The sequence below is a fragment of the Prionailurus bengalensis genome, chromosome B1 (assembly GCF_016509475.1).
Source record: "Prionailurus bengalensis isolate Pbe53 chromosome B1, Fcat_Pben_1.1_paternal_pri, whole genome shotgun sequence".
Classification (NCBI taxonomy): Eukaryota; Metazoa; Chordata; class Mammalia; order Carnivora; family Felidae; genus Prionailurus; species Prionailurus bengalensis.
This window is the reverse complement of record NC_057344.1, coordinates 146,643,561-146,656,684: the sequence shown is the minus strand read 5'-3', so window position 1 is coordinate 146,656,684 and position 13,124 is coordinate 146,643,561. Positions and strand designations below refer to the sequence as shown.

The following is a 13,124-nucleotide window of genomic DNA, read 5'->3' as shown; positions in this document are numbered from 1 at the left end:
AAACCGTGATATTTAACAATTTTTCTAAACTAGTAGTTTATTAACCAAGTAACATTTATTAAATAATATAGATTACAAACTCCACAAGGCAAGGACTATGTCTTATTCTCCCTTGTATCCCCAAAATATAGCACAGTGACTGTCAGGCTCATGGTTGCTCAGGCCAAATGTTTAATAGTCACTTTTGACTCCTTTCTTTCCCTTCATCCACTCCCAGTAAATCAGCAAGTCCTGATGTTGTATCTTAGTCTCTGTATCTTCACTACCCCCTACATTAGGTCAGGATCACTTCTTCCTCAAACACTGCGATGTCCTCCTAATTGGTCGTTGCCTTCACTTTTGTCTCACTATGTCCATTCTCCACCCATAACCAGCAACATCTTCTACAGACAAAAATCAGATCACAATACTACCTCTGATTTCCTTTGCTGAAAACCTTTCTGCTGGTTGACCCCCACATCCAGGATAAAATCTAAATCTGAACTCCTTTCCATGGCCTCAGAGGCCCCCGTGACCAAATTCTTCCCTATTTCTTTTACTTGATTGATTCTGTTTCCCTGGTCCTGACTCTATAGTTGCTGCTCTGGCTTGATTTTTGTTCCTGAAACAGACCAGGCCTCATTTCCTTTGCTCTTATCATTGTCTCTGTCAGAAAGCTCAGCTCTCAACACAGCTGGTTTCATTTTTCTGGTTTTTCTTATATGTTACCACCTCAGAGAGGCCTTCCATGGCCATCATATCCTAATAAGGCCTCCAATATTTCTCTAACACAGTCCCCTATTTTATTGTCCTAATGGCAATTATCACCATCTGAATTCATTTTACTGTTTTATTACTGAGCGTGTATTTATTGTTTTGGGTGATTTGTTTATTTTATGTCTCCTCTCATTAAAACTTTAGCTCTAAGAAAACGGGAACTTTGACCTCTGGGTTCATGGCTCTGTCTTCTGTGTCTAAAACAATGCTAGGCCCACGTCAGAAGTTTAAGAAACACTGGTAGAGGAACAAATAATAGTGGCTTAATAAATACATGTTGAGTATATAAATACAAATCTACTTTTTTCCCAACTTGAAATGATACTTTTAGCAAGTATTAAGGTATATATATATATATTTTTTTTTTAATTTTTTTTTTTTTCAACGTTTATCCATCTTTGGGACAGAGAGAGACAGAGCACGAACGGGGGAGGGGCAGAGAGAGAGGGAGACACAGAATCGGAAACAGGCTCCAGGCTCTGAGCCATCAGCCCAGAGCCCGACGTGGGGCTCGAACTCACGGACCGCGAGACCGCGACCTGGCTGAAGTCAGACGCCCAACCGACTGCGCCACCCAGGCGCCCCTTAAGGTATATATATTTTTTTAACATGAGTCTAGAATTTACGTTTCATTTCATTCATCTATGTAGCTATACTGGCATTAGTTTCTTATTATTCTAACTTCATGGTACAGCTTAATGTCTGGAAATACAATTTGATCATCATTTTTTTTCTCAAATGTTCTAGATTAGTCTAGCCTTATAATACCATAAATAGCTGCTCACTATAGCATAATAATGATTTAGTTTATATTTTGTGATTTCACCATTAACCATTGTTGCTGGCAATTTCTCCTAGGCCAGCAGGTTCATCCGTGTTATCAATTGACTTCAGGTCTAGGGGAGAAAGGCTCCTAAGAGGAGATAGTTTTCTTGGTTAATACCTTCTTTTAGGGTACTCAAGTGAGTGCTAGATTGACTACAGGAATAGCTCTGCTTTGTTCATGCCTCCCTATATTCTTTGGAGGGATGTTTCTAAACTGGTTCTGGGTTTGGACATGTGACTTGCTTTGGTCAACGGGTCAGTACCAAGTACTTGATATAAGCAGAAAGTTGAAAATCAGCTGGGCCATGGGAGTTACTCTGTTGATTAAGCTTTGTTGGGCTCTTCAAGTCAGAACCACCATATGAACAAGGCTGGGCTAGCCTGTAGGATGAGGAGAGACCCTTGGCCCAGTTGCTCCATTACCATAGCTGACAGCCTAAAGGCAGAGCCACTAAGCTAATCTGCAGCTGACTAAAGACCCAGAAATGAGTCCAGCTGAGAGCAGCAGAAACACCATCCAGCTGAGCCCAGCCCACATTGCCAACCCATAGAACTATGAGCTATTTCAATGGTGGTTGTGCTAAGCCACTAAGTTTTGAGGTGGTTTTTTTTAGAGTACATTCTAATGAATACATCTGGTGTGTTTTGTCATATACACAAATACAAACATGCATGCATGGCAATATATCATTAATTGAAAGTCGGAAGAAATACTTAGATTATGTTGTGTTTCTACTACAATTCTGTTGAAGGAATACAATGACCCATAGCAATAGAACAGAAAAGGAGGAAAAAAGAGATGTGGGTTATCATTAGGTTAGGTCATTTCCACAGACCACTATATCACTCCTGAAAAATATTTAGAGATGATTGTAACTTGAGGAAAATACACGAAGAACAAGAAATTACCTGATTCTAATACTGTGTGACCCAATTGCTGTGGGTCATTCTTATCAGTTTGTTTCGTGGCCTCACACCTCATTTTGTATCTGAAGCTGTACTTGAGGCCTATGCTAGGCACTAAGTGAAATAAAAAAGGAAGCAGCACAACTCTAAACATTGAAGGGACTCCCAGTAAAAACCAAACTGGATTGCCTTATTAAGGAAGCCAGCCATTCATAATGAGGCGACGTGGTAAATTACTTTTCCAATATGTAATGCTTAAAATAAACATATTTTACAATTGGGAATTTTTACATTCAAAATCTTAGTAAATTACAACAATGATAATATTAATTCCCTGGGAAAAATCCTGACATTTGTCTTGAACTTGAGGAGTAAACCATCATTTCCTATTTAGATTAAGGAACATGTAATTTATTTCCTATGAAAACAAAGGCTTTTGAACTTTGATTTAAAAAAATAAAAATTTTTCTTTGTTGAGAAAAATAAGATAAGGGAGGAGAAATTCCCTTTTAAAATTCTTCCCAAAGGTTAATTAAGGCCATGCTATTTTTGATGATTGGGTCATTTAAAAACTTTTACATAGTTGATGAATTAAAACAATTTTTTTAATATTTATTCATTTTTGAGAGACAGAGAGAGACAGAGCATGAGTGGGAGAGGGGAAGAGAGAGAGGAAGACACAGAATTCGAAACAGGCTCCAGGCTCTGAGCTGCCAGCACAGAACCTGACATGGGGCTCAAACTTATGAACCGTGAGATCATGACCTGAGTTGAAGTCAGATGCTTAACTGGCTGAGCCACTGGGCGCCCCATAGTTGATGAATTTTTAGAAAGGCTCACCCTCTGTTGTTGCATTGCAGGGCTAAACAGTAACTTTTGAATCAGGCTATGATTTGTCTTCATGATGGGGATAAATGCCACACAACTGCGTTCACAACTTGAACGATGAAAAATAATATTGAGAATGATCCAAATAATTTCTATTTCTAAGCACTTTTTCTCTCTAAGAGAAAGTTTCTCACCTTCAATATACACTGTTTTTCAACAGTGTAATGGCAAGTGGAAAGAATTCAAATTACCCAGTCATTGAAAAACTGCTGTGTGCCAGGCAGATGCAGAGATGGCCACATAGAGATGCACAAGACAGTCTCTGCTCTCAAGAAGCCACAATCGTCGGGGCGCCTGGGTGGCGCAGTCGGTTAAGCATCCGACTTCAGCCAGGTCACGATCTCGCGGTCCGTGAGTTCGAGCCCCGCGTCGGGCTCTGGGCTGATGGCTCAGAGCCTGGAGCCTGTTTCCGATTCTGTGTCTCCCTCTCTCTCTGCCCCTCCCCTGTTCATGCTCTGTCTCTCTCTGTCCCAAAAATAAATAAACGTTGAAAAAAAAAATTAAAAAAAAAAAAAAAAGAAGCCACAATCGTCAACATGGACATGGACTCCATTCAGTCTTCTCTGCCACAGGAGAGAAGCGATTTCAAAACATACATACTTTCAAAATTCAGTAACAGAAAGAAACCTAGAGCATGATGGTGTTTTGATAGATTTTAAGAGGTGGGAGCCTCAACATTTTTGTTTAACAGATAAATGTAGTCTTTATTTTTTTATTTTTATTTTTGTAAGGTTTTTATTTATTCTTGGGAGAGAGAGAGAGACAGAGACAAAGGCAGAGGGTGAGTGGGGGAGGGGCAGAGAAAGAGGGAGCCACGGAATGCAAAGCAGGCTCCAGGCTCTGAGCTGTCAGCACGGCGCTTGAACCCACAAACCATGAGATCATGACCTGAGCAGAAGTTGAATGCTTAACCGACTGAGCCACCCAGATGCCCCATAAATGGACTCTTTAAAGGAATGGAGAGTCTTTTTCAAATGGAATAAGCAGTCATCATTCTCCCACTCCTAATGTTTTTGCCTTTTAATATTGGTAATTGTGTATAAGCATAAAGACATCCAATAGAATGTGACAGTGATTGCTTTTTTCCTAAATATGGCAGTTAGTCAATTTGATTTGTATATCATTCTGTTTCTTCATTCCTTCTCCCCCCAGCGTATGCACACAACTTCACACTCTTCCAGTTTTGGAAAAAGATGAATAAAATAACAGCAATAGTAATAATAATAATAACACCATATAAGCAGTTAAGGTCAATGTTCTTACATCTCCGTATAAGCAGTGGAATGATACTGAAAGTCAAGTCACAGCCTGGACATTCTTTAATGGTGTATTGTAATAGTGACCATATTTCGAAAGAAAAACCGTAACATTTGGTCTGCTTTCTGGGCAGAATCCATGAATTTAGGAATTTGCTAGGATTGGAATGATACAGAGAAGATTAGCATGGCCCCTGTGCAAGGATGACACACAAAATCATGAAGCATTCCATATTAAAAAAAAAAAAAGGAATTTGCTAGGAAATCAGGGACATATGAATGTTAAATAAGTAACACAGTTCTCATTTATTCAGACTGTGAGTGATGTGTTCTTGACCCTTGTCTGTATTATTGCTAAGGGACCACACTTTGGATAGCTCCCATCATCTTGCATATATCGAAACCACCCTGTTGCTTATAACACACACTTGACACAGCAGTCACATGTAGAAGTAACTAAGTATGTGTATGGTTTTTTTTTTCTTTTAGTTTTTCATTTAAAAGTTCTCATACTCTGGGGCACCTGGCTGGCTCGGTCAGTTAAGCGCCCGACTCTTGATTTCAGTTCAGGTTGTGATCTCACAGTTCGTGAGATAGAACCCCACATGGGGCTCCGTGCTGACAGCACGGAACCTGCTTGGGATTCTCTCTCTCTCTCTCTCTCTCTCTCTCTCTCAAAATAAATTAACTAATTTTTAAAAAGTTCTCAAACTCTCACAACTGTTTTTCTATCCCCTGATAACTCTAGCTACATATGGTCATATATCTTAGGCATGGGTGCTTGTATAGTTTCAGAAAACAGGACGTGGTTGAGCTTATGTTGGCTACACCCACTGTAAGTAGCTCCTGGAGCATATCCTGTTTGCATCCTTCCCGGGACAAATTCCTGTGACATCAAGTAATTCACAACATACTGGTGGAGCAAGGTTAAACACTTTAGTAATGTAATTATGTATCTTCTGGGTAGTGTCTGTTTATTACTTAGAATAAAAAAGAGGGGCTATTAAAATACTCCTCTTTCTAACTATATATGCGTATGATGCCAGTTTTTGTCAATATCGTAGCAGGTTAGGGGCGCCTGGGTGGCGCAGTCGGTTAAGCGTCCGACTTCAGCCAGGTCACCATCTCGTGGTCCGTGAGTTCGAGCCCCGTGTCAGGCTCTGGGCTGATGGCTCAGAGCCTGGAGCCTGTTTCTGATTCTGTGTCTCCCTCTCTCTCTGCCCCTCCCCTGTTCATGCTCTGTCTCTCTCTGTCCCAAAAATAAAAAAAAATAATAATAATAAAAAAAAACGTTGAAAAAAAATATATCGTAGCAGGTTAAATGCAGAAACAGATAGGAGAATTAAATGCAGACACATAAAATTAAAATTTAATGACTGAAAATTGAAAGACTGAAATAAAGACTGAAAAAAAAAGACTTATTTCTATTAAGTTAGATAGAAAAGAGATTTGCCAACTACAAAACAGTGACATTTTCTTCAGTACATTTTTGTTTGTTTGTTTGTTTGTTTGGGAAAATATAGCCATTTTTGATAACATAGAATTGACATGTAGTGAATTTATATTTTTAAATAAATTAACAGGTAAATTGATTTTTTTCTCAGTTTTAATTTCTAACACAGTAAACATCTATAAATATAATCTATGTAAGCAAAATTCTTTGGGGTTGTCAATAATGTGGAAAAATGTAAAGAAATTTCAAGTAACTAAAAAAGTTGAGAATTGTTGGTTGGGAACAAAGAGATGCGTGGGACCTAGAATAGTACATTTGGGGAGTAATCAGCATTTAGCTGGTGATTGAAATATGAATGTGGAGGAAATTGGCCAGAAAAAGTTTATAAAGGGAACAGAAATGACTCACAAGGAAATGATGAGCTTTAGTTTCTTAACCTGTCCAAGTGTCCCTCATCTACAAAATGTCAATAGTGTTCTTTGCATTGTTGTAAATGGGTCAATGTTTGTAAAGCACTTGTTATGAAGAAGGTACGTGATATTTACTTTCTATTTTTCTATCATTTATTTATTTATTTATTTATTTATTTATTTATGTTTCAGAGAGGGAGAATGCACAAGCACATGAGCAGGGGAGGGGCAGAGAGAGAGGGAGGGAGAGAGCATCCTAAGCAATCTCTGCTCATGTCAACCCAATGCAGGGTTTGATTTCATGCGAGATCATGACCTGAGCCAAAATCAAGAGTCGGGCACTTCACCGACTGAGCCACCAGGCGCCCCTGAATCTTTTATCTTTCTTAATTCGAATATAGAATTAGTTTCTTAGACATTTCCAATTGACCAGTCAAGCACTCCTAGTTTCCTTTATGCAGGAGCAAGTGTAGATGGGAAGCAAGCGGGGAGAGAAAGCTTGAGACAATGAAGGGAAAGGTAAGTGTAGCTTGTCATCTGCCCTTACTGTTTTCATATGGTTCAAGCAGCCCTTGCCTTTGAGATGACTGACTTTATTACTTCTTTTAAATTGGGTTCAAATGTTCTAGCTATTTTTTTCAGTGTGGCAGAAAGAACAGGAAGACATTGGTATCAGATGTGATTTGAATTCTGCTTGTGCTCCGTACTGGTTGTGTGGCCATGAGAAGTTACTCCACTTTTTGGAGCCCTAGTTTCCTACTCTGTACAATGAGAAGCTTGACAGAGACCTTGGGAGTCCTACTGTACAAGGCCATGCAGGTGAAGTGCTATGTACCTTACACATAATCGTTGCTTAGTAAGTGAAAACTATATTGCTGTTTGCTGAGACCCAAGCAGGAAAGGGCAAAGATCTCTAAAGCAAGAAACCGACACTTCCAAGACTGAAGTGCAGCATTAGAACTGAGAGATGGAACTAAAGGGAAAATGGAAGTAGATTGTGAATACTGAAGAACAATTTTAGAAAAAAAATTCATAGTTTGAAGGTTTTATTTTTCCACTGGGATTCAAACATCCGTTTTAATCCTTTCCAAAAGGAGAGACATGCGTACAAATCTGTATCATCTGTACCTATATCGCATGTATCTATCTGTCCATCTACTCACCGAAGCGAGTACATGGACTGGCAGCCACTGAAATTCAGGGTGCGTTGGGCAGAGGGTAGGAAGAGTGGTTTCTATAGATGGATGGACAGACAACTATGACAGAAGAGAGGTGGAGAAGTCCCCGCAAATTCAAAAGCTGAAAGCATCTGCAATGTTATTCATACCAACACCCACATTTTGCAACTGTGGTTGTGCTGTGGTCTGCCGGGCTCCATTTCCATGGAATCTCTATGTAGGTTATTCATTAAAGGCCAATTTATTTTCCTACAGTGCCATGAAAATGTTGGAGGCCGCACAGCACAGATAGAGACGGTTCAGGCTTTGGAGCCAGGAAGAAGTTGGTTTGACTCTTAGCCCTGTGAATTTGGGCAAATTAATTAATGCAACCTGTAGTACTGAGTGCCTACCATGTCCCTGGCATTGTACTAATTTCTTATGACATGATAATGAGCAAAGGTATCTATAATCCCCACTCTTATGGACCTCACAGTATCAAGAGGGAGATAGACATTCTTTAAAAATGACACTAATGAATATATGATTATACTCTGAGATAAGTTCTAAACTGCATTATAAGTCACAGGGTGGAGGAAATGGCATCCAATCAGAAGAAGCAGCCTATGCAAAAGATCTTTGGCGGAAAAGAGCAGGGAAAATTAAAAGACTGAAAAAAATTCAGGGTAGCTGGAGTGAAGACAGCCCGAGGGGGGAATCAGAAGCTCCAGCTTCATTGTCTGTAAACTGAGGATAATAACACATAAGGTTATCTTATGGGTTAGTGAGAGCATGTGAGATGCCCAACCAATGGTGGCTATTCATTAAATTGTGGCTACAATTACAATTACGTAATTGTTGCAGAGATGAAGAGCTTTTTTTCAATTGTGTAACATTTGATCAACTTCTCTAACATTTCAGTTGTGCTCACCCTTTACGACCAACCTGGCAGATACACTCATCCCGGTGCCTCCAATGCCCAGAAGACTTACAGTTTGGGGAGAAGTGTGCTATTTTCTTTTGGTCTTGGACTATGTAGATGCCTGTCAATGAGAGAAGGAATGTCGGGTGACCATTGTTGAAAGGAAGGAAGGAAGAGGTCAAAGAAACCCAATGCTATAAATCTTTTTTTTCTCCCTAGACTGTCTTGAAATGTGACATTCCATTCCCCTAATCTGTCATTTTTCTATCCCACAGGCAAAGGTCCCAACCCCCAATGTGTACCTGTAAGCAAAGATCTGAACAAGGAAGCTACTGCAGAAAAAGCTCTTTTAGCGGTATCAGATAATTAAATTGAATTGCAGAATTAGGTAGCCTTGAGGATGCAGTATTATTTAGTTGTTTGTTTGTGTTTTACGTTTTCTATAACGAATTTTTGTAAGTCCTTTTTTAAAAGTTTATTTATTTCTTTTTGAGAGAGAGAGAAAGAGAGAGAGAAGAGAGGATCTCAAGCAGGCTCCATGCTGTCAACGCTCAAACCCATGAACAGTGAGATCACGACCTGAGCTAAAATCAAGAATCAGATGCTTAACCGACTGAGCCACCCAGGTTCCCTTAAGTTTTTATTTAAATTCCAGTGAGTTAACATACAGTGTAATATTAGTTTCAAGTGTACAATGTAGTGATTCTATACTTCCATGCAACACCCGGAGCTCATCACAAGTGCCCTCTTTAATCCTCATCCCCTGCTTAACACCCTCCCCCCACCCCACCTCCCCTCTGGTAACCATCAGTTTGTATTCTGTAATTAAGAGTCTCTTTCCTGATTGGCCTCTCTCTCTCTCTCTTTTTTCCCCCTATGGTCGTTTTTTGTTTGTTTCTTAAATTCCACATACAGATGAAATCATATGGTATTTGTCTTTTTCTGACTGACTTATTTTGTTTAGCAGAATACTCGCTCGCTCCATCCACGTGATTGCAAATGGCAAGATTTTATTCTTTTGATGGTTGAGTAATATTCCATTCTATAAATATCCCACATCTTCTTTATCCACTCATCAAAGGACACTTGAGCTGTTTCCATAATTTGGCTATGGTTGGTAATGCTGCTGTAAACACTGAGGTGCATGTATACCTTTGAATGAGTATTTTTGTGTTCTTTGGGCAAATGCCTAGTAGCTCAATTGCTGGATCATCCAGGAGAAATGGATAAATTCCTAGAAACAAGTAAACCACTGAAACTGAAACAGGAAGAAATAGAAAACTTGAACAGACTGATAATCAGCAAAGAAATTGAACCAGTAAAAACAATACAAAATGAAAACTCTCAGCCAACAAAAGTCCAGGACCAGATGGCTTCACAGGCAAATTCTACCAAACATTTAAAGAAGAGTTAGTACCTATTCTTCTCAAACTATTCCAAAGAACAGAAAAGGAAGGAAAACTTCCAAATTCATCCTATGAGGCCAGTATTACCCTGACACCAAAACCAGAAAAAGGCCCCACTAAAAAAGAGAACTACAAGCCAATATCTGTGATGAACATGGATGCAGATAGTCTCAATAAAATACTAGCAAACCTAATCCAACAATACATTAAAGAAAATCATTCACCACGATCAAGGGGGATTTATTCCTGGGTTGCAAAAGGTTCAATATTCACAAATCAATCAGTGTGATAAACCACATTAATAAAATAAAGGATAAGAAGCATATGATCATTTCAATAGATGCAGAAAAAGCATTTAACAAAGTACAACATTCATTCATGATGAAAACCCTCAATAGAGTAGTTTTAGAGGGGCTACACCTCAACAAAAGAAAGACTTTAAATGGAAAATCCACAGCTAATATCAGCCTCAATGGAGGGAAACTGAGAACTTTTCCTCTACAGTCAGAAACAAGAGAGTGGTATCAACTCACACCACTGTTATTTAATATAGTACAATCCTCAGCAATCAGACAACAAAAGGAAATAAAAGGCATCCAAATCAGCAAGGAAGAAGTCAAACTCTCACCATCTGCAGATGCCATGAGACTCTACATAGAAAACCTGAAAGACGTCACTCAGAAATTGCTAGAGGTGCAGGCCCCCAGGAAGAGAGCACCTGCAGTCCAGGAACGGTAGCACTAACAGCCTATATCCAAATTCCTCTCCATTCCTGACATCTCTGCAATCTTAGCCTCCCCGTCCCTAGAAACGGAATACTGATGAAAATAGTAATAGCTGTTTCACAAAGTTGTTGTCAGGATAAAATGAGTAAACACAGTGAATGTGCAAAGCCTTTAGGAGAGCTTTTGGCACAGAATAACTTTTTCCCCCAGTTTTATTGAGATATAGGTCACATGGAATGCTGTATATGCTTAAGGTGCACAACATATGTTTACATACATTACATATGTATCACTTACATATATTGCAAAATAACTACCATATATATTTAGTCAGCATCCATCATCTCTTATAGAAAACAATAAAAAGAGAAAGCAAAAAGAAAAGAAAATATTTTTTTCTTGAGATAAGAACTCTTAGGATTTACTCTCTTGTTTTCAGATAGATAGATAGATAGATAGATCTATATCTCCCAAAGCAGTGTTAGCTATGGTCATCATGTTGTACGTTTATATCCCTAGTACCTATTTATTGTATAACTGGAGGTTATACCACCTTCCTTCTATTCCTCCAAACTCCCCCTATGCCTCACCTCTAGTAACTGCTAATCTTATCCCAATTTCTGTGACTTTGGTTTTGTTTGTTTGTTTTTAGATTCTACATAGAAGTGAGATCACCTAGTATGTGTCTTTCTCTCTCTTTTTTCATTTAGCGTAACGCCCTCAGAGTCCATCCACGTTATCGCAAATGTCAGAATCTCCTTGTTTGTATATATACTGCAACTTGTTTATGCGATCATCCATCTATGAGCTTAAGTTGTTTCCATATCTTGGCTATGGTAAATAATGTTAGCGATTAATTTGACGCCCAAAGTAGTTGTCAGTTTTTGCGCCTCCCCCTTCCAACATATACACACGTGTACTCATATACACATATAAATATAAAGATAAATACACACACGAAGTTTTGATAATCTTGATGTCAAGCTGTGTATAATCTTTTTAGGGTGCTGTATACAATTAAAAGAGCTTTGGCGTTAATGAGTGTTCAATACCGTAGCTATCAAAGCCAGTAGACAAGAGGAAGAATGTTTTATCCCCACAGCATCTTTCTAGGGACTAGTGTTGCTTCATGATAGCCAGTGCATGAGGTAGCAAGGAGGGGGGAAGATTACTGTTTGAGTAGCTCTTCTTCCGCTTCCTAATTTCATGTGTCAACATCAAGCACGTCAATCCTACTGGCTGCCCCATCCCCTGGCATCTGCCCCAGCAAAATTAAGGCCTGGGAAAAATTGAAAGAAGATAGAAGGCAGGGAAGGGAGTTAAGAAGCTTGTTCCACTTGCAGGCAGTTAAGCATCTTGCATCCAGACCAATGTCCTGCGACCAGGACTCAGGGTGTGTTTCTGGGCTTCAGTTGCACAAGAAGGGACTAACACATCAGCATCTCCTTTCCAAATTCCACATCAGCTGTCATCCGAAGCAGTGGACTGGCTTTTTTAGCCTCCGGCTCCTGTGGGTACAGATCCCTGGAACCTGAAACTTAGGGGCTCACATTTCCATTGCAGTTTTATAGCCAGAGGGTTCCCTGGTTCCTGTCCATCTCTCACTTTGAGTCTGGTTTTGTTGACATTATTTTCTACAGTTGGGGAACTTGAAGCCACAAGAACCCATGATGTTGAACTCCTGATGTTGAAACTGCAGTTCCGGGCCACAAATCACCAGTTTCCCCTTTTACACGTGTTACTATAGTTGACCCTTGAACAGGACAGGTTTGACATATGTGGGTCCAATTAGAGGTGGGATTTTTTCAATAAATACAGTCCTGGACTATAAACTTTTTTTTTCTGCCTTATGATTTTCTCAATAACATTTTCTTTCCTCCAGCTTATTGTAAGTATACAGTATATAATACATGTAGTTTACAAAATGTGTTAACTGACTGTTCATGTTATTGGTATGGCTTCTGGTCAACAGTGGGCTATTGGTAGTTAAGTTCTGGGGGAGTCAAAAGTGATACAAGGATTTTCAAACAGGCAGGGGTTGGTGTCTCTAACCCCCGCTTTGTTCAAGGGTCAACTATATCTGACCTATTTATGGCCTGTTGCATTGCAAATTTGAACACATTTTCTTTGCTGTCACCAAAGAGTCACCATATTCCTGACTGTCTTTGCTCTAATCATTTGACTGAACTGAGAAACCGCTGTAAGAGGAGATGTGGACACTCCCAAGGGGGTGAAATGTGGCTCAACATGGGGTAAATGGTAAACCCCGTATTTCACGGCCATTTGTTCTCTAACTCAAGGGCGCCAGAACTCAGCCCCAACAAAATCCCTTCTAAGTAAGGGCTTCTAGATTTCCCCAGGCTTGGGGAAGATTAGATTTCTCCTTGACCCCTGGCTGCAACCATTTGAAGCCACACCCC

At 39.6% G+C, this 13,124-nt stretch overlaps 1 non-coding gene across 1 annotated transcript; it reads left to right on the top strand.

Annotated features, from left to right (window-relative positions):
- The first annotated feature begins 4,767 nt into the window (after nucleotides 1-4,767).
- Nucleotides 4,768-4,870, top strand: LOC122479205. Its single transcript, XR_006296272.1, has one exon. It is a non-coding gene; the product is annotated as a U6 spliceosomal RNA (small nuclear RNA).
- The last annotated feature ends 8,254 nt before the right edge of the window (nucleotides 4,871-13,124 follow it).